The 19846-nt window shown below is 37.8% G+C and overlaps 1 protein-coding gene across 2 annotated transcripts in view; it reads left to right on the forward strand.

Annotated features, from left to right (window-relative positions):
- The window catches only part of ZDHHC15 (zinc finger DHHC-type palmitoyltransferase 15), a 227303-nt gene that overhangs the window by 105507 nt on the left and 101950 nt on the right, over nt 1-19846 (forward strand). The gene's annotated exons all lie outside the window — the stretch shown is intronic.

Raw genomic sequence — 19846 nt, forward strand, 5'->3', positions numbered from 1 at the left:
TGTTCTTAAGGGGAATGCTTTCAATCTCTCTCCGTTTAGAATGATGTTAGCTACTGGCCTTATTATGTTGAGGAATTTCCCTTCTTTTCCTATTTTGCTGAGAGTTTGTCAGGAATGGGTGTTAGGCTTTGTCAAATGCCTTTTCTGCATCAATTAATAAGATCATGTGGTTCTTGTCTTTTGTTTTATTTATGTGATGGATTACATTGATTGTTTTTCTAATGTTGAACCATCCCTGCATACCTGGTATGAATCCCACTTGATCATGATGAATTTGTTTTTGATATGCTGTTCAATTCTATTGGCTAGAATTTATTGAGGATTTTTGTGTCTATGTTCATGAAGGTATTTGTATGTAATTTTCTTTTTTTGTGGTGTCTTTACCTAGTTTTGGTATCAGGGTTATGCTGGCTTCGTAGGATGAATTCAGGAGTATTCCTTCCTTTTCTATGCTCTGACATATGTTTAACAGTACTGGTGTTAATTCTTCTTTGAAAGCTTGGTAGAATTCTCTGGTGAACCATCTGGGCCAAGGCTTTTTTATGGGGGGGGGGGTTTAATTACCTCTTCAATCTCTTCTTTTGTTATGGGTTTGTTTTGTTTTTCTACCTCGGTTTGTGTTATTTTAGGTAGATTGTGTGGTTCTAGAAATTTGTCCATCTCCTCTAGGTTTTCAAATTTGTTGAAGTACAGTTTTTCATAGTTTTCTGTTACGATGCTTTTTATTTCAGTTGGGTCTGTTGTGATATCACCCATCTCATTTCTTATTTGGGTTATTTGCTTCCTCTCCTGTTTTTCTTTTGTCAGTTTGGCCAAAGGTTTGTCAATTTTGTTGATCTTTTCAAAGAATCAACTTTTGGTCTTGACCCTTTCTGTTGTTTTTCTATTCTCTATTTCATTTATTTCTGCTCTAATTTTTATTATTTCCTTTCTTTTGGTGCCTGAGGGCTTCTTTTGCTGCTCTCTTTCTATTTGTTCGAGTTGTAGGGTTAATGTTTTGATTTTGGCATGTTCTTCCATTTGGATGTGTGCATTTATTGGTATAAATCGACCTCTAAGCAGTAATATGCTGTGTCCCAAAGGTTCTGTTAAGATGTGTTTTCATTCTCACTTGATTCCATGAATTTCTTTATTCCATCCTTGATTTTTTCTATAACCCAGTAGTTTTTGAGGAAGGTGTTGCTCAGTTTCCATGTATTTGATTTTTTTCCTTGGTGTTTCTGTTCTTGATTTCTACTTTTATGGCATTAAGGTTAGAAAAGATGCTTTGTAATATTTTGATGTTTTGGATTATCTCAAGGCTTGGTTGTAGCCTAAAATGTGGTCTATTCTGGAGAATGTTCCATGTGCGTTGGAAAAGGATGTATACTTGGCTGCTGTTGGGTGAAGTGTTCTGTATATGGCTATGAGGTCAAGTTGATTGACTGAGGCATTTAAATCTATCATATCTTTACTGAGCTTTTTTTCTAGGTGTTCTGTCCTTCACTGAAAGTGATGTGTTAGAGTCTCCTATTATTGTTGTAAAGTTGTCTATTTCTCTTTTCAATGCTGTTAGAATTTATTTTATGTATTTGGAGCCCTGTCATCAGGTACATATATGTTTATTATGGTTATGTTCTCCTGATGTGTAGACACTTTAATCATTATATAGTGTCCTTCCTTATCCTTTGTGGTGGATTTTATTTTAAAGTTTATTTTTTTCCAGATTAATATTGGCAGTCCTGCTCTTTTTTGATTGTTGTTTGCTTGATATGTTTTTTTCCATCCTTTGAATTTGTTTGTTTGTGTCTTCAGGTCTAAGGTGTGTTTCTTGTAGGCAGCATACAGACACATCGTGTTTTTTAATCCATTCTGCCACTCTCTCTCTTTATTAGTGCATTTGTCCCATTGACATTCAGTGTAGTTATTGATAGGTATGAGTTTACAGCTGTCATTTGACTTTTTTTTTGTGGTGTTGACAGTTTCTTTGTTCCACTTAATTTTCTGTGCTGAGTCTTTTTTTATGTATTTTCTTTTCATTTTTTTTCATTGTTGATTTTCTGTTTGCTGAATCTTTATGTTTTTCTTCTTTTTTATTTTGATGTGTAGGTTTGTTAGCTTCCTTTGTGGTTACTTTAAAATTTATCTATTTTTCTAAGTTTAAACTGATCTTTTATTACATGATATGGCCTTAACTTCCTTTCCTTGTGGAAATTCTGTGACTACACTATTTATTACCTCTTTTTGGTTTTGACTTGTCATCGTTTGCATATTGATGTCTGTGTTTCCCTGTTTTCAGTTTTTTAGCTTTGACTTGTTTTTGCAACTACCCTATCTGGGTTGATAAGTTGTCAATCTGTCCTGTGTTCTAGTCTTGGGTTGTCTGGTATTTTTAGTTCTCTAACCAGAGGACTCTTTTTGATATTTCTTTTGTTTTCGCTCTTAATTACAGTGTGGTTCATTTTAAAGATGAATATATATATTGTACATGCACACACAAACACAGACACCTGGGATAATTTTTAAGCAATGCTTTGAGACTCTCATCTAAAATTGCATTTACGTAATATTTACATCATATGTATACCCATATGTATAGGATGCTACAAAACAGAAAAGTTAAATGGATACATTTTATATCTTAGATCTATATGAGAAAACCGTTCCTTGAATCACATCCATTTACCATTACACTTTGCATTTACTTTTATGGTCAGAGATTTTCAGCTGCTCGAAACTGTTGAATTAACTGTAAGAATAAACCAAATCAAAACCAAACCCATTGCCGTTAAGTCGATTCCAACTCATAGTGACCTTGTAGGTCAGAGTAGAACTGCCTGATAGGGTTTCCAAGGATTGGCTGTGGATTGGAACTGCCGACATTTTGGTGAGCGGCTGAATGCTTAACCGTTATGCCACCAGGGCTCCGTAGGAATAAAAGACACCTTAAATTTAAAACACAAACAAAAAACACCTAAAAGTCCAGATGCTTTTTTTTTAAGTGGATCGTACACTTTTCCCTCTTTCAGTTTTACTGAAAGCTGGTTGTTATGCCAATAATTTACATAAAACAAAAAGAAAAATTATTTGGGTACTTCAGCTTGTTTTTACATACAGCCTAAAGCTTTAGTGAGGAGTCTGGGATTGATCTGTACTTAAGGAAGTAGACAAGGCCCAATAATTTCACTGCAGGTAAAAGAAAATTTAGCTGCACTTCCTTCTTAGAATATGTCATTTATCTCCTGACGTACCAAAAGAGAAACCCTTTTAATATCAACATGTATCTTCAGCGTAACATTGGCCTATCCAACTATTGCAGCAAATACTTGTAGGTCTTGAGTAGTAATATTTACCAGCTGTTTCTTTTTTAAACAACAGAATGACAGTTTGTTAATTTACAAAACAAAACAACAAAAAAACAAGTAAAATGGTTAAATGTACTGGAATTGTTGAGATGGCATGACTGGTGCTTTGAGGTTATCTATCTATCATGACGGTTGTGAGCTATTTTTTTCCTCAGCCGATTTTCCTTTTAGTTTATTTTTAACTTGACATATTGCAAAGATGAAGTATCCTAAATTTCTCTAGAAAGTACCCCCTGACATGCTTGTTTGCTTTTGAAATAAAGTTGGTTTTGGTTTGAGTAAAAATCAATCAATCATATATGGTTTTCTAATCCTGGAGTCCTTTGTCCATCTAGAGGCAGGGATTTACTAATAACAGTTACAGTGTGTGGACAAGTAAGGATTCATGTTTGATAATGATACTGAGCATAGAAATAATATTTTCATTTTGGTTTACAAACTGAAGATTTAAAATTGTGACTGAATAAAGAGTCCAAGGTTGCTTCTAATGTATTTAGTTTACTTTGGGTAGGGAGCGAGAGGTACATGAAGATATCTTGAATTAGAAAGATTTGAGGGTTAAAAATTTGGATTTATCTTTTATTTTTATGGCATAAACCTTCACCCATGGCTCTTTCCAAGAAAATTCAAGCAGCACAGTTTGGAGAAGGTGTGGAGATGTTGTTGATCACAGGACAGATGAGTTCCTTTGAACACTGGTTGGTACAACTTGTGGTGATATGGTGGACATTGTAATGTGCCAAATCTTTCTTTAAGAAAAGACTTGTTGCTCCAGTGCTAGGAGTTCAATCAGCAGATGGCCTTCCACAGTCAGTCCCTTTGGGGATTGCCTCAGCTGTTGAAGCCCCTTTGCCCAAGGCCCTGCCCCTTCCAGGATAGCCCACATCCAATGACTGATCCATGTAGGAGTCATTGTTAAAAAAAAAAACAACTGGGAGATAAAGGCCTGGACATCTCAACCCAACTCAAGAGAACTCTGAAGGGTCATTCTAGCTCTAGAGCTCCCTGTGGGACTTGAACTGTAGCTTGACTTCTCCTTTTGCCCATTTCTAGTTCCTTCCTCAGGTGTTGGTAACAAGAGCAGTCAATAAAAAACTGCATACTAAAGTTCACCTCAGAGTTGGCTTTTCAGTTTTAATGACGTATGTCTCAAAATGCAGTAGGGGTTAAGTGCAATGGCTGCTATCCAAAAGGTTGGCAGTTGGAATCCACCAGGCACTCCTTGGAAATTCTATGGGGCAGCTCTACTCTGTCCTGTAGGGTCGCTATGAGTCAGAATTGACTCAATGGCAGCGGGTAATGGGTATGTCTCAAAAAGCAGTGTCACTTTTTTTTTAATTCTGCTTTAAGTGGAAGTTTACAAATCAAGTCAGTCTCTCATACAAAAATGTATATACATCTTGTTATATACTCCTAGTTGCTCTCCCCCTAATGAGACAGCACACTCCTTCCCTGCACTCTCTATTTTCCTGTCAATTCGGCCAGCTACTGAAACCCTCCCCACTCCCATCTCCCCTCCAAACAGAAGCTACTCACATAGTCTCATGTGTCTCATGTGTCTACTTGATCCAAGAAGTTCACTGTTTACCACTATCATTTTCTATCCCATAATCCAGTCCAATTCCTGTCTGAAGAGTTAGCTTCGGGAATGGTTCCTCTTTTGGGCTAACAGAAGGTCTTGGAACCATGACCAACAGGGTCCTTCTAGTCTCAGCCAGACCATTAAGCCCGCTTTTTTTACGAGAATTTGGGGTCTCCATCCCAATGTTCTCCTGCTCCCTCAGGGTTCTCTGTTGTGTTCCCTGTCAGGGCAGTCATCGGTTGTCATCGGTTGTAGTTCTTCTGGTCTCAGGCTAATGTCGTCTCTGGTTTATCTGGCCTTTTCTGTCTCTCGGACTCATAATTACCTTGTGTCTTTGGTGTTCTTCATTCTCCTTTGCTTCAGGTAGGTTGAGACCAGTTGATGCATCTTAGATGGCTGCTTGCTAGCGTTTAAGACCCCAGAACCCACTCTCCAAAGTGGAATGCAGAATGTTTCCTTAATAGATTTTATTATGCCAATTGACTTAAATGTCCCCTGAAACCATGGTCCCCAAACCCCCACCCCTGCTATGCTGGCCTTCGAAGTGTTCAGTTTATTCAGGAAAATGCTTTTGGTTTAGTCCGGTTGTGCTGACCTCTCCTGTATTGTGTGTTGTCTTTCCCTTCACCTAAAATAGTACTTATCTACTATCTAACTAGTGAAAGCCCCTCTCCCTCCCAACCCACTCTCATATTTTCTTCTCTGTTTGAACTATTTTTCAAGTTCTTATACTAGTGGTCTCATGCAATATTTGTCCTTTTGCAACTGGCTAATTTCACTCAGCATAATGCCTTCCAGGTTCCTCCATGTTATGAAATGTTTCACAGATTCATCATTGTTCTTTACTGATGTGCAGTATACCATTGTATGAGTATACCATAATTTATTTATCCATTCATCCGTTCATGGGCACCTTGGTTGCTTCCATCTTTTTGCTATTGTAAACAGTGCTGCAGTAAACATGGGTGTGCATATATCTGTTGGTGTGAAGGCTCTTATTTCTCTAGGATATATTTCAAGGAGTGGGATTGCTGGATGAAATGGTAGTTCTATTTCTAGTTTTTTTAAGGAAGCGCCAAATCGATTTCCTAAATGGTTGTACCATTTTACATTCCCACCAGCAGTGTATAAGTGTTTCAGTCTCTCCACAACCTCTCCAACATTTATTATTTTGCGTTTTTTGGATTAATGCCAGTCTTGTTGGAGTGAGATGGAATCTCATTGTACTTTTGATATGCATTTCTATAATGGCTAATAATCATGGGCATTTCCTCATGTATCTGTTAGCTGCCTGAATGTCTTCTTTAGTGAGGTGCCAGTTCATATCCTTTGCCCATTTTTTAACTGGGTTATTTGTCTTTTTGTAGTTGAGTTTTGCAGTATCATGAAGATTTTAGAGATCAGATGCTGATAGAAAATGTCATAGCTAAAAACTTTTTCCCAATCTGTAGGTAATCTTTTTAGTCTTTTGAAGTCTTTGGATGAGCATAGATGTTTGATTTTTATGAGCTCCTACTTGTCTACTTTCTCTTCTGCATTGTTAGTAATATTTTGTATGCTGTTTATGCCATGTATTAGGGCTCCTAGCATTGTCCTATTTTTTGTTCCATGATCTTTACCATTTTCGATTTTATATTTAGGTCTTTGATCCATTTTGGGTTAGTTTTTGTGCGTGGTGTGAGGTATCGGTCTTGTTTCATTTTTTTGCAGATGGATATCCAGTTATGCCAGCACCATTTGTTAAGGAGACTGTCTTTTCCCCCATTTAACTGCCTTTGGGCCTTTGTCAAATATTGGCTGCTCCTATGTGGGTGGATTTATGTCTGGATTCACAATTCTGTTCCAAATCTGTTGTTGTACCAGTACCAGGCTGTTTTGACTACTGTGGTGGTGTAATAGGTTCTAAAACTAGGTAGAGTGAGGCGTTCCACTTTGTTCTTCTTTTTCAGTAATGGTTTACCTATCCGGGGCCTCTTTCCCTCCTGTATGAAATTGGTGATTCATTTCTCCAGCTCATTAAAAATGTCGTTGGAATTTGGATCAGAATTGCATTGTATCTATAGATCGTTTTTGGTAGAATAGACGTTTTTACAATGTTAAGTCTTCCTATCCATGAGCAAGGTATGTTTTTCCACTTCTGTAGGTCTCTTTGGATTTCTCACAGTAGTTTCTTGTAGTTTTCTTTCTATAGGTCTTTTACATCTTTGGTAGGATTTATTCCTAAATATTTTATCTTCTTGGGAGGTACTGTAAATGGTTTTGATTTGGTGATTTCCTCTTTGATGTTCTTTTTTTGGTGTAGAGGAATCCAACTGATTTTTGTATGTTTATCTTGTGTCCTGAGACTCTGCTGAACTCTTCTATTTGTTTCAGTGGTTTTCTTCAGGATTCTTTAGGGTTTTCTGTATAAAAGATCATGTCATCTGCAAATAGAGACATTTTTACTTCTTCCTTACCAATCTGGATGCCCTTTATTTCTTTATCTAGCCTAATTGCTCTGGCTAGGACCTCCAGTACAATGCTGAATAAGAGTGGTGATAAAGGCTATCCTTGTCTGGTTCCCGATCTCAAGGGGAATGCTTTCAACCTCTCTCCATTTAGGATGATATTGGCTGTTGGCTTTGTATAAATGCCCTTTATTATGTTGAGGAATTTTCCTTCTCTTTCTATTTTGCTGAGAGTTTTTATCATGAATGGGTATTGAACTTTGTCAAATGCCTTTTCTGCATCAATTGATAACATCAGGTAGTTCTTGTCTTTTGTTTATATAATGGATTACATTAATTGTTTTTCTAATGTTGAACGAACTGTACAGACCTGCTATGAATTCCACTTGGTCATGGTGAATTATTTGTTTGACATGTTGTTGAATTCTATTGGGTAGAATTTTGTTAGAATTTTGCATCTAAGTTCATGAGGGATATAGGTCTGTAATTTTCTTTTTGTGTGGTGTCTTTACCCGGTTTTGGTATCAGGCTTCATAAAATGAGTTTGGGAGTATTACGTCCGTTTCTATGTTCTGAAATACGTTTAGTAGTAGTGGTGTTAACTCTTCTCTGAAAATTTCGTAGAACTCTGCAGTGAAGCCCTCCAGGTCAGGGATTTTTTTTGTTACCTTTTCAATCTCTTCTTTTGTTATGGGTTTATTTAGCTGTTCTACCTCTTTTTGTGTTAGCTTAGGTAGGTAGCGTGTTTCTAGGAATTCATCCATTTCTTCTAGGTTTTCAAATTTGTTAGCGTACAATTTTTCATAGTAATCTGATATGATTCTTTGAATTTCAGTTGGGTCTGTTGTAATATCGCCCATCTCTTTTCTTATTTGGGTTATTTGCTTCCTCTCCTGTTTTTCTTTTGTCAGTTTGGCCAGTGGTTTATCAATTTTGTTAATTTTTTCAAAGAACCAGCTTTTGGTCTTGTTAACTCTCCCAATTATTTTTCTGTTTTCTATTTCAGTTAATTCTGCTCTAATTATTATTTGCTTTCTTCTGGTGCCTGTGGGTTTCTTTTGTTGCTCTCTTTCTATTTGTTCAAGTTGTAGGGATAATTCTTTGTATTTTGGCCCTTTCTTCTTTTTCTGTGTGTGCATTTATTGATATAAATTGACCTCTGAGCACTGCTTTTGCTGTGTGCCAAAGGTTACGATAGGAAATGTTTTCATTCTCATTGGATTCTATGAATTTCTTTATTTCGTCCTTCATGTCCTCTATAACCCAGTTGTTTTTGAGCAGGGTATTGTTCAGTTTCCAAGTGTTTGATTTTTTTTCCCTGCTTTTTCTGGTATTGATTTCTACTTTTTTGGCCCTATGGTCAGAGGAGATGCTTTGTAATATTGTGATGTTTTGGATTCTGCTAAGGCTTGCTTTAGGACCTAATATGTGGTCTATTGTAGAGACTGTTCCATGTGTACTAGAAAAGAAAGTATACTTGGCTGCTGTTGGGTGGAGTTTCCTGTATATGACTATGAGGTCAAGATGGTTGATTGTGGCATTTAGACCTTCCGTGTCTTTATTGAGCTTCTTTCTGGATGTTCTGTCCTTCACCGAAAGTGGTGTGTTGAATTCTGCTATAATTGTGCAGCTGTCTCTCTCACTTTTCAATGCTGTTAGAGTTTGTTTTATGTTTTGTTTTAGCCCTGTCACTGGGTGCATAAATATTTAATGCAGTTATATCCTCCTGGTGTATTGTCCCTTTAATCATTATACAGTGTCCTTCCTTATACTTTGTGGTGTATTTAAGTTTAAAGTCTATTTTGTCAGAAATTAATATTGCCACTCCTGCTGTTTTTGATTGTTGTTTGCTTGATACATTTTTTTCCATCCTTTGAGTTTTAGTTTCTTTGTGTCTCTAAGTCAAATGTGTGTCTCTTGTAGGCAGCATATAGATGGATTGTATTTTATCAATTCTGCCACTCTCTGTCTTTTTATTGGCACATTTAGTCCATATACATTCAGCGTAATTATAGATAGGTATGAGTTTAGTGCTGTCATTTTGATGTCTTTTTTTTGTGTTGTTTACAGTTTCTTTTTCCCACTTAATTTTTTGTGCTGAGTAGTTTATCTGTTATATTGTCTTTCTTCTTATTTGTTATTGTTGATTTTGTTTCTGCTATATCTGTTTTTCTTGTATTTGATAAGTAGGATTGTTAGTCTCCTTTGTGGTTACCTTAATATTTACCCCTATTTTTCTAAGTTTAAACCTAACTTTTATTTCTTTATATCGCTTTGTCTTCCTCTCCATATGAAAGATCTATGACTACATTTCTTAGTCTATCTTTATTGTTTTAATGTTGTCTTCTTTTACATAATGACATTGCTGTTTCCCTGTTTTGAGCATTTTCTGCCAAGAAATCTTCAACAATTCCGTCTGTATTTTCTGTTATCCCTCCTTGTTCTGGTACCCCAATCACTCTTATGTTGTTTCTCTTGATAGAGTCTCACATGATTCTTAATGTTCTTCATTTTTTTTAATTTTTGTGTCTGATTTTTCTTCAAATATATTGGTGACAAATGTTTTATATTCAATCTCACCAATTCTGCCTTCAACTTGCTAAATTTTTTCTACTCTGACTTTCTATTGAGTTGTCTAATTCTTCAATTTTATTGTTAATCTTCTGGATTTCTGATTGCTGTCTCTCTGTGGATTCTTGCACCTTATTAAATTTTTCATTATGTTCTTGAATAACCTTTTTAATTTCTTGAACTGCTTTATCTGTGTGTTCCTTGGCTTGTTCTGCGTATTACCTGATTTCCTTCCTGATGTCTTGAAGAGTTCTGTATATTTATTTTTTGTGTTCTGCATCCAGGAATTCCAGGAAGGCACCTTCATCCAGAAGATCCCTTGATTCTTTGTTTTGAGAGTTTGTTGAAGCAATCATGATCTGCTTCTTTATGTGATTTGACATTGACTGTTGTCTCTGAGCCATCTATAAGTTATTGTATTAGTTTATTTTATGTTTGCATACTGTATCCTAGATTCTTGCTTTGTTTGTTTTGATATGCCTAAATAGGTTGCTTGAGTGAGCTAGCTTGATTATTTTCACCTTTGAAGATCTGATGTCCTCTCACCAGATGGCTAGCACTGTTATCAGGTATATCAGCCTAGGATTCCATTCACTTTTCTTGTATGGATTCAGCTCATGTGTCCAGGTAGCTGATCATCAAGTGTATGGTACAGGCTCTGTCCTACAGTCTTAGAGGGGCAGGGGTGAATGGTGTAGGTACCTGTATCTGGTTGCAGCAGGGGGTCACGCTCTGAACAATGCAGGGGGCTGACAACCATCCCCCAAGTGTCTGTGAGGAAAGTGCGTTCCTGTTCCCTAGAGCACACAAGTGGGTGGGTTCTGCAGCCAGACCACGGGTATCCAATGCTTTTGGTTGTAAGGAGTGTGAGCGACCAGTTTTCCTTGTACCCCTTTCGTGGGTAATCGGGTGACCTGAGTGGAGCCACCAGTCCTTGGGCCCCTGATGTGGGTAGGTGAGGACCCTGTTTAATAGCAAAGCGGTGTCAAATATCAAACACCCCCCTTTTCACCTCACAGCTGAAACAGTTGCAGTCTGCCAACAAGGGCCTATTCTCCTGAAGTAGGCCCACACAAGTCCATGCAGGAGGGAAACGTATTCAAAGTCCACAGACCATTTATGCCTGGACAGGAGCTGCTTCTGTTCTGAGCTCCTCAGGTTAGTTTAGCTGGCAAATTGTCCTTTCCCTCAATTGTGAATTTTTTCCTTCTCCAAGGCCAGGAGAATGGCCCAGAACGCTCAACGAGACCTACCTCAGGGCCAGGGAAATGAAGAGCCGCTGAAGCCAGCTTGGGGGCTGTGGGCGCAGTAAAATATATGCAATTACTTAGCATTTTCCGAGAATGCTTTATTTTCTGGCTCCGGAGGTGTGAGTAGGCTGTGCGGCTGGCTGTTTCTCCCTGAGGAAACTGCGGTTGAACACTACCACCAGCCCGCCGCAGCTGCTCCCAGGAATAGTGTCTGAGAGACCCCAGTGATTCAGGTCCGGTAACTCCTCTCAGCTTCTGAACTGTCTCTCCCTCCCCCTTCTGCTCAGTCTATTTTCTAACTTTGCCTTTGATGTTCAGGGGTCCTAGTTTGTCATAAATATAATCATTTCACTTATTTTTGGGGGTCTTTGTTATAAGAGGGATCACCGGAAGCACCGAGCTACTCTGCCATGTTGGGCCCACCTGCCCCTTTGATATTTCTTGTAATTTTGGTTTGGTTTTTACAAATTCCTTTAACTTCTGTTTGTCTGAAAATGACCTAATTTCACCATCATATTTAATAGACCATTTTCCTAGATATATGATTCTTGGCTAGCAGTTTTTTTTTCAAGGCTTCATATATCTCATCCCATTGCCTTCTTTCCTGCATGTTTCCTGCTTAGTAGTCAGAGCTTAGTCTTATTGGTTCTCCTTCATAGGTGACTATTTGTTTATCCCTAGCCTCTCTCAAGGTTCTATCTTTGTCTTTGGTTTTGGCCGGTTTGATTATATGTCTTGGTCACTTTCTTTTTGTTTCTACCCTGTATGGGGTTTGTTGAGCTTCTTGTATAGGTATCTTCTCATCTTTGATGATATCAGGGACTTTTCTGTCAACAAACCTTCAACAATTCTCTCCGTGTTTTCTCTTATCCCCCCTGTTCTGGTACTCTGATCATTCATACATTTTTCCTCTTGATAGTGTCCCACATAATTCTAAGGCTTTCTTCATTTTTTTTAGTTCTTTTAGTTGATTTTGTATTGTTAGTTTATGTTTTTGTTGTTGTTTCTTCTCTCTCCCTTCCTTCCTTTTGTTTCTCCCATTGATCCAGCCTCAAGCACTGCCCCTAGCTTCTTGGCAGGCTGTGCTGTACTGCACAGGTAGAGAGCTTCTGGCATATGGCCTCTCAAGTTTGTGCTGCCCACACAGGCCAGCCCTCTCAGTGTCATTTGTTTCTTTATCTTTCCCCTTCTCCTTTTCTTTCTCTCTCCCACCTAGGCTCTACACTGCCACCACCCCAATTCCGCCCTGCCCCCAATGGCTGGCTCCCCCACCTCATGTTTTCATTGTTGTTATTTCTTTTCATTATATATATATTTATTTATTATTTGATTGTTGGTTACTTCTCTCTCTTTCCCTTTTTTCCTCTCCTTTTTCCTCCCCACCTCGCACTGCGTGCCACCCACACACCGTCTCGAGAGGCCGAATCACAGCACTTGGCTGGGCAGCCACCAGCACACAACCTCACTGGGTCTGCTCTGCCCCCACCTGCTGAATCCTACCACACTGCCATTTTATTTACTTTTTAATATTTTTACATCATTTTTGCTTTTGTTTCTCTCCTTTCTCTTCTTTCACAAACCCACTTAGCTCTGCACATAACATCCTCTCCTTTCCCTCTTGGCTATCTGCACCATGTGCCAAGAGCCACACCCTGGAGCAGTACTGAAGCAGTCCACCCTACCCCACCTGCACTACCCCCCTGCCCTGCCCAGTTGCACCCAGTTTGTGCTGCAAACTACCCATCCCCCACCTCTCCACCCCCACTGGACTCTCCCTGCTACACCATAGCTGAGTGACCAGCCCTGCCCACCTGGACAAGGTGGTCAGAAGTATTGTGCACACAGGCGAGCAAGCAACAAAACACACCCAGCCCACCTGCTCAGATATAACCAAATAAAACAAAAAAGCAGGATGAAACAATGAAGTCTACAGTCAGTAAACAAAGAAAAGAATTCCTCAATGTCCCACAGACAGCAGACAATATAAAAGCATATAAAAAAAAAACAGGAAGAATGGCTCCAGAAAGTATCCAAAATAAAACACCAGATAACCTTCTGCTAGAATAAAAGGCACTGGAACAACCCGATAGGGAATTCAAATCTCTAATATTAGAGTGCTCCAACAGATGAAGGAAAATGCAGATAAAAATAAAGCAAAAATACAGACAAAATCATGGAAAAGACAGACAAAATAATGGAAGAATTCAGGAAAATAATACAGAACCAAAATGTCAAAATAAATAAAAAACTAGAAGTCATACAAAAACAGCAATTAGAAATCAAAAGATAAACAATGAGATATCAGAAATGGATAGTGCAATACAAGGTTTTAGGAGAAAATCTGAAAAAATGGAAGATAAGATGAGCGAAATTAGAGAAACAGTTGGCTATCACTTTGAGGAAATATCAGAGAAAAGAATGAAGAAAAATGATGTAACCCTGAGAAAGATGTGGGATACAGTCAAAAGCAAAAATTTATGTGTGATCAGAGTTCCAGAGCTGGGAGGGAAAACAGAAAACACAGAGAGGATCATTGAAGATTTGCTGACAGAAAACTTCCCTAATATCATGAAACACAAAAAGCTGACCATCCAAGTTCAGTGAACCCCATATAGGATAGACACCAAAAGAAAATTACCAAGACATATCATAATCACACTTGCTAAAACCAAAGACATAGAATCCTGAGAGTAGCTTTAGAAAAATGAAAAGTCACATACAAAGGGGAAACAATAAGACTAAGCTCTGATTACTCTGCATAAACCATGCAGGCAAGAAGGCAATGGATGACATATATAAAACCTTGAAAGAAAAAAAAACTGCCAACCAAGATTAATATATCCTACAAAACTCTCACTCAAAATATGATGGTGAAATTAGGACATTTCCAGATAAATAGAAATTAAGGGAATATGTAAAAACCAAACCAAACTTACAAGAATTCTTAAATGTAGTCCTTCCATTAGAGAACAAACAACATCAAACAACAGCTTGAATCTAGCACATAAGGCAGCATCAGCCAGATACCAACCTAGATAATGAACTCTTAAGGATAAAACAAAACTAAAACGTTTACAACACGGAAGCAGAGGTCAATCTGTAAATGACAACCACATCAGAGCAATAAAAGAGGGAATAAACAGTGTAGGTATAGAACTTTCAAATAGAGAGGAAGTAAGGGATTATTAAGTAATAGAAGACTGGTGTAAACTTAGATAAATTCCAAGGTAACTGCAAAGAAAGTTAATGAATGTACTCATCAAAATAAAGAAGAAAAACAGTGTCTCAGTAAACACAAAATCTACAGAAATGGAAAAAAAAACCCCACAAAGAACAGTAATTCAGCACAAGAGGAGTAAGAGGAAAAAAGAAAACGTCAGTGCCACCAAAAAAAGCACTACAAAATGGCAATCATAAACTCACACCTATCAAAATCACACTGAATGTAAATGACTTAAATGCACCCATAAAGAGCTAGAGAGTGACATGATGGATTTAAAAAAAAAAAAACAGGACCCACCAATGTGCTGTCTACAAGAGACACACCTTAGAAACAAAGACATAAGTATATTAAAAATCAAAGTATAGAAAAAAAATATCAAGCAAACAGCAACCAAAAAGAGCAGGAGTTGCAGCACTAATCTCAGATAAAAGAGGCTTTAAAACAAAATCTGCCATAAAAGACAAGGAAGGACATTATATAATGATTAAAGGGACAATCCATCATGAGGACATAAACATAATAAATATCTATACACCTAATGACAGGGCTCCAAAATACGTAAAACAAACTATAACAGCACTGGAAAGAGAAATTGACAGTTCCAAAATAATAGCAGGAGACTTCAACACACCTCTCAGTAAAGGACAGAACATCTGGAAAGAAACTTAACAAAGATACAGAAGATCTAAAGACCACAATCAACCAACTTGACCTCATAGACATATAGAGAACACTCCACCCAACAGCGGCAAAGTACACATTCTTCTCCAATGCACATGGAACATTCTCCAGAATAGACCACATATTAAGCCACAAAGCAACTGTCATGGATTGAATTATATCCCAGAAAATTGTGTATCAATTTGGCTAGGCCATGATTCCTGGTGTTGTGTAATTTTCCTCTATGTTGTAAATCCTGCCTCCATGATGTTAATGAGGGAGGATGGGCAGCAGTTGTGTTAGTGAGGCAGGACTCAATCTAGGAGATTGGATTCTGTCTTGAGGCAATCCTTTGAGATATAAAAGAGAGAAGTGAGCAGAGAGACAGGGGGACCTCATACCACCAAGAAAGCAGTGCCAGGAGCAGAGCACATCCTTTGGACCCAGGGTTCCTGTGGGGAGAAGCACCTAGTATGAGGAAAGGCTGATGAGAAGGCTGACAGAGCGAGAAAGGCTTCCCCTCGAGCTGACATCCTGAATTTGGACTTTTAGCCTACTTTACTGTGAAGAATAAATTTCTCTTTGTTAAAGTCATACACTTGTGGTGTTTCTGTTATAGCAGCACTAGATGACTAAGACAGCAAACCTCAACAAATTCCAAAGCACTACAATAATACAAAGCATCTTCTCTGATCACAATTCCATAAAAGTAGAAATTAGTAACAGGAAGAACAAGGAAAATAAATCAAATACATGGAAACTGAATAACACCTTGCTTAAAAACCACTGGGTAATAGAAGAATTGAAAGATGGAATCAAAAAATTCCTAGAATCAAACGAGAATAAAAACACATCATACCAAAACCTCAGTGTCACAGCAAAGGCAGTGCTCAGAGGTCAATTTATAGCAATAGATGCACACATCAAAAAAGAAGAAAGGGACAAAATCAAAACATGAGCTGTAAACTTGCACAAATAGAAAGAGCAGCAAAAGAAGCCCACAGCCATCAGAAGAAAGGAAATAATAAAAAATCAGAGCAGAAATAAATGAGAGACTAGAAAAACAATAGAATCAACAAAACCAAAAGTTTGTTCTTTGAAAGGATCAACAAAATCGACAAACCATTGGCCAAACATACAAAAGAAAAGGGAGGATGCAAATAATACAAATAAAACAAAATAGGGGACACTGCAACAGATTCAACTGAAATAAAAAGAATCATAACAGCAAACTATGAAAAACCATACTCCAACAAATTTGAAAACTTAGAGGAAATGGACAAATTTCTAGAAACACACTACCTAAACTAACACAAACTGAGGTCAAAAATTAGAACAGACCCATAACAAGAGAAGAGATTCAAAAAGTAATGAAAAAACTCCCAACAACAACAACAAAAAGCCCTGGCCCAGATGGCCCCACTGGAGAATTCTACCAAACATTCAGAGAAGAGCTTGCACCAGTACTACTCAAACTATTTCAGAATATAGAAGAGAAATGGACACTCCCAAATTAATTCTATGAAGCCAGCATAACCCTGATACCAAAGCCAGACAAAGACACTACAAAAAAAAAAATTACAGGCCAGTATCTCTCATGAATATATATGCAAAAATTCTCAAAAAAAATTCTAGCCAATAGAATTGAGCATCATAAAAAATAATAATAATATACCCCGACCAGGTAGAATTCATACCAGGTATGCAAGGATGGTTTAACATTAGAAAATCAATCAACATAATCCAGCACATACACAGAACAAAAGAATCACATGATCATCTTAGTCAACACAGAAAAGGCATTCAATAAAGTCCAATACCCATTCCTGATAAAAACTCAAAAAAATAGGTATAGAAGGAGTGTGCTGTCTCATTGGGGGGGAGCAAGGTGTATATAAATTTTTGTTGGAGAGACTGACTTGATTTGTAAACTTTCACTTAAAGCACAATAAAAATAAAAAAATTAAAAATAAATAAAAGTAACATTTTAATTTTAAAAAATAGGTATAGAAAGGAAATTTCTTGATATAATTAAGGGCATCTATACAAAACCAACAGCCAAAATCATTTTTTTTGTAATTTTTATTGTGCTTTAAGTGAAAGTTTACAAATCAAGTCAGTCTGTCACACATAAGCCTATGTACACACCTTACTATATACTCCCATTTACTTTAATGAGTCAGCCCACTCCCTCCCTCCAGTTTATCCTTTCCTGAACCTTTTGCCCGTTTCTAACCCTCTCTACCCTCCCATCTCCCCTCCAGACAGGAGATGTCAACACAGTCTCAAGTGTCCACCTGATGCAAGTAGCTCACTCTTCATCAGCATCTCTCTCCAACCCATTGTCCAGTCCCTTCCATGTCTGATGAGTTGTCTTCGGGAATGGTTCCTGTCCTGGGCCAACAGAAGGTTTGGGGACCATGACCGCCGGGATTCTTCTAGTCTCAGTCGAATCATTAAATCTGGTCTTTTTATGAGAATTTGGGGTCTGCATCCCACTGTTCTCCTGCTCCCTGAGGGGTTCTCTGTTGTGCTCCCTGTCAGGGCAGTCATCGGTTGTGGCTGGGCACCATCTAGTTCTTCTGGTCTCAGAATGATGTAAGTCTTTAATTCCTGTAGCCCTTTCTATCTCTTGGGCTCATAGTTATCATGTGACCTTGGTGTTCTTCCTTCTCCTTTGATCCAGGTGGGTTGAGAACAATTGATTGATCTTAGACGGCCGCTTGTTAGCATTTAAGACCCCAGATGCCACACTTCAAAGTGGGATGCAGAATGTTTTCATAATAGAATTTATTTTGCCAATTGACTTAGAATTCCGCTTAAGCCATAGTCCCCAAAACCCCGCCCTTGCTCCACTGACCTTTGAAGCATTCAGTTTATCCAGGAAACTTCTTTGCTTTTGGTCCAGTCCAGTTGAGCTGACCTTCCCTGTATTGAGTATTGTCCTTCCCTTCACCTAAAGTAGTTCTTATCTACTAACTAATCACTAAATAACCCTCTCCCACCCTCCCTCCCTCCCCCCTCTTGTAACCAGAAAAGAATGTGTTCTTCTCAGTTTATACTATTTCTCAAGATCTTATAGTAGTGGTCTTATACAATCTTTGTCCTTTTGCATCTGACTAATTTCGCTCAGCATAATGCCTTCCAGGTTCCTCCATGTTATGAAATGTTTCACAGATTCGTCACTGTTCTTTATCGATGCGTAGTATTCCATTGTGTGAATATACCATAATTTATTTACCCATTCATCCGTTGATGGACACCTTGGTTGCTTCCAGCTTTTTGCTATTGTAAACAGTGCTGCAATAAACATGGGTGTGCATATATCTGTACGTGTGAAGGCTCTTATGACTCTAGGGTATATTCCGAGGAGTGGGATTTCTGGGTTGTATGGTAGTTCTATTTGTAACTTTTTAAGAAAACGCCAGATAGATTTCCAAAGTGGTTGTACCATTTTACATTCCCACCAGCAGTGTATAAGAGTTCCAATCTCTCCACAGCCTCTCCAACATTTATTATTTTGTGTTTTTTGGATTAATGCCAGCCTTTTTGGAGTGAGATGGAATCTCAACGTACTTTTACTTTGCATTTCTCTAATGGCTAATGATCGAGAGCATTTTCTCATGTATCTGTTAGCTGCCTGAATATCTTCTTTAGTGAAGTGCGTGTTCATATACTTTGCACAATTTTTGATTGGGTTGTTTTGTTGTGCTTGAGTTTTAACAGAATCATATAGATTTTAGAGATCAGGCACTGGTTGGAGATGTCATAGCTGAAAATTTTTCCTAATATGTAGGCAGTCTTTTTACTCTTTTGGTGAAGTCTTTAGATGAGCATAGGTGTTTGATTTTTAGGAGCTCCCAGTTATCTGGTTTCTCTTTGATATTTTTAGTAATGTTTTGTATTCTTTTTATGCTTTGTATTAGGGCTCCTAACGTTGTCCCTATTTTTCCTTCCATGATCTTTATCGTTTTTGTCTTTATTTTTAGGTCTTTGATCCACTTGGAGTTAGTTATTGTGCATGGTGTGAGGTATGGGTCCTGTTTCATTTTTTTACAAATGGATATCCAGTTATGCCAGCACCATTTGTTAAAAAGACTATCTTTTCCCCAATTAACTGACACTGGGCCTTTGTCAAATATCAGCTGCTCATATGTGGATGGATTTATATCTGAGTTCTCAATTCCGTTCCATTGGTCTATATGCCAGTTGTTGTACCAGTACCAGGCTGTTTTGACTACTGTGGCTGTATAATATATTCTGAAATCAGGTAGAGTGAGGCCTCCCACTTTCTTCTTTTTCAGTAATGCTTTACTTATCTGGGGCTTCTTTCCCTTCCATATGAAGTTAGTGATTTGTTTCTCCATCACATAAAAAAATGACATTGGAATTTGGATCGGAAGTGCATTGTATGTATAGATGGCTTTTGGTAGAATAGACATTTTTACTATGTTAAGTCTTCCTATCCATGAGCAAGGTATGTTTTTCCACTTATGTAGGTCCTTTTTAGTTTCTTGCACTATGTAGTTTTCTTTGTATAGCTCTTTTACATCTTTGGTAAGATTTATTCCTAAGTATTTTATCTTCTTGGGGGCTACTGTGAATGGTATTGATTTGGTGATTTCCTCTTCGATGTTCTTTTTGTTGATGTAGAGGAATCCAAGTGATTTTTGTGTTTATCTTGTAACCTGAGACTCTGCCGAACTCTTCTATTAGTTTCAGTAGTTTTCTGAAGGATTCCTTAGGGTTTTCTGTGTATAAGATCATGT

The sequence above is a fragment of the Elephas maximus genome, chromosome X, assembly GCF_024166365.1.
Source record: "Elephas maximus indicus isolate mEleMax1 chromosome X, mEleMax1 primary haplotype, whole genome shotgun sequence".
In the NCBI taxonomy this organism is placed as follows: Eukaryota; Metazoa; Chordata; class Mammalia; order Proboscidea; family Elephantidae; genus Elephas; species Elephas maximus.